Source organism: Arachis ipaensis, chromosome B04 (assembly GCF_000816755.2).
Source record: "Arachis ipaensis cultivar K30076 chromosome B04, Araip1.1, whole genome shotgun sequence".
Taxonomy (NCBI): Eukaryota; Viridiplantae; Streptophyta; class Magnoliopsida; order Fabales; family Fabaceae; genus Arachis; species Arachis ipaensis.
This window is the reverse complement of record NC_029788.2, coordinates 103,220,817-103,223,557: the sequence shown is the minus strand read 5'-3', so window position 1 is coordinate 103,223,557 and position 2,741 is coordinate 103,220,817.

The window sequence follows — 2,741 nt, the reverse complement described above, 5'->3', positions numbered from 1 at the left end:
GGATATTCATCTTCTTTCAGATCGAACTTGACTTCCGGGATCACTGATCTTAGACCCATTATTTTGTAGTAATGGTCTGAATGTTCTTTGGTTAAGAACCTCCCTTGATTCCAAAGTGGTTTTGGAATACTCTCTTTCTTGCCTCTTGGAGTGGGTTGTTTTCCTTTAGGAGCCATGATCTTAGTGGGTATAGTTTAGTGATCACGGATAAACACACCAAACTTAGAGGTTTGCTTGTCCTCAAGCAAAAGAAAAGAAAGGAGAGGGATAGAAGGAGAGCTAGTATCCAATGGTGGATGAGAGGAGGGAGGCCGAATGAGGATTTAAAAGGGAAGGGGGATGGGTTTTCGAAAATTTTAAAAAGATAAGATAGAAGATATGATTTATAAAAAAAATAAGTATGATATGAAAAGATGTGATTTAAAATTGAAACGATATGAAAGATATTTGAAAAGATAAATTTGGATTTTGAAAAAGATAATGATTAGTTGAAAAGATTTTAGAATGAAAAGAGATAGATTTGTTTTGGAAAATTTGAAAGAGTTGAATTGGATTAAAAAGAAGAATTTGTGTTTATGGATTAAGATACATTTGATATTTTTTTTAAAGTAGGGTTTTTAGAAATTAGGGTTCTTAAAAATCAGGGTTTGTAACATGTTTATGCAAGAAATCATGAATTGAAATATGAAAATTAAAATTAAAATGAAAAATATGAAGTGAAAACGAATTTACCTCCTCCCCACCATCCTGGCGTTAAACACCCAAACGCTGCATGTTTTGGGCGTTTAATGCCCAATTGCTGCTTCTCCTGGGCGTTCAACGCCCAGCTATTGCTTCTTTCTGGCGTTGAACGCCAGGAACTCCTTTGTCACTGGGTATTTTTGTGAACGCCCAGGACGCTGTAAATCTGGCGTTAAACGCCTAGAAGATGCTTCTTTCTGGCGTTTAACGCCCAGATGGCTATCCTTACTGGTGTTCAACGCCCAGTGGATGCTTCTTTAGGGCGTTGAACGCCCAAAACAGACTTTTACTGGCATTTTCTTGCCAGTGAGCTCTCTTTTGCTGTTTTTGTGCTCTGGATCTTTCTGTAGCCCTGTGACTTATGCAAATGATTCTTTACCTTGTTAAAATTAAGCTCATGTAATTAAACTAAAATAAAATAATAAAAGAAAAATTTAGCTAATGGCTGGGTTGCCTCCCAGCAAGCGCTTCTTTTCTATCTTTAGTTGGACCTTGCTGAGTTTTTAATCTAGCTTCAGCTTTGAGCACTCTTGCTCAACATTGCCTTCAAGATAGTGTTTGATTCTCTGTCCATTAACAATGAACTTCTTATCAGAATCAATGTCTTGAAGCTAAACATAACCATATGGTGATACACTTGTAATCACATATGGTCCCCTCCACTGGGATTTCAGTTTCCCGGGGAATAGCCTGAGTCTAGAGTTAAATAATAGAACCTTTTGTCCTGGTTCAAAGGTATTAGATGACAGCTTTCTGTCATGCCACCTTTTTTATTTCTCTTTATAAAGCTTGGCATTTTCGAAAGCAGTGAATCTGAATTTCTCTAGCTCATTCAGCTGGAGCAATCTTTTTTCTCCAGCTAATTTGGCATCAAAGTTTAGGAATCTGGTTGCCCAGTAGGCCTTATGTTCCAGTTCCACGGGCAGGTGACAAGCCTTACCATACAAAAGTTGGTATGGGGAGGTCCCTATAGGAGTCTTGAATGCTGTTCTGTAAGCTCACAGAGCATCATCCAAGCTTCGTGCCCAATCCTTTCTACGGGTACTTACAGTCCGTTCCAGGATTCTTTTTAGTTTTCTGTTAGAAACTTTAGCTCTCCCATTTGTCTGTGGATGATATGGAGTCGCCACCTTGTGGCGAATCCCATACCGGACCATGGCAGAGTAAAGCTGTTTGTTGCAGAAGTGAGTGCCCCCATCACTGATTAGTACCCTAGGGACACCAAACCTGCTGAATATATGTTTCTGGAGGAACTTCAGCACTGTTTTAGTATCATTGGTGGGTGTGGCAATGGCCTCTACCCATTTTGATACATAGTCAACTGCCACCAGAATATAAGTGTTTGAGTATGATGGTGGGAAAGGCCCCATGAAATTAATTCCCCATACATCAAACAAATCAATCTCCAAGATTCCTTGTTGAGGCATGGCGTAACTATGAGGCAAATTACCAGCTCTCTGGTAACTGTCACAGTTACGTACAAATTCTCGGGAATCTCTGTAGAGTGTAGGCCAGTAGAAACCACATTGAAGGACCTTGGTGGCTGTTCGCTCACCTCCGAAATGACCTCCATATTGTGACCCATGGCAATGCCATAAGATGCTATGTGCTTCTTCTCTAGGCACACACCTACGGATTATTCCGTCTGCACATCTCTTAAAGAGATAGGGTTCATCCCATAAGTAGTACTTTGCATCAGAAATTAATTTTTTCTTTTGTTGCCTGCTGTACGCCTTGGGTATGAACCTTGCAGCTTTATAGTTTGCAATGTCTGCAAACCATGGTGTTTCCTGAATGGCGAACAAATGCTCATCCGGAAAGGTTTCAGAGATCTCAATAGAGGGAGAGGGCGCCCCTTCTACTGGCTCTATTCGGGACAGATGATCAGCCACTTGGTTTTTTGTCCCTTTTCTGTCTCTTATTTCTATATTAAACTCTTGCAGAAGCAATACCCCTCTTATAAGCCTGGGTTTTGAATCCTGCTTTGTAAGTAGATATTT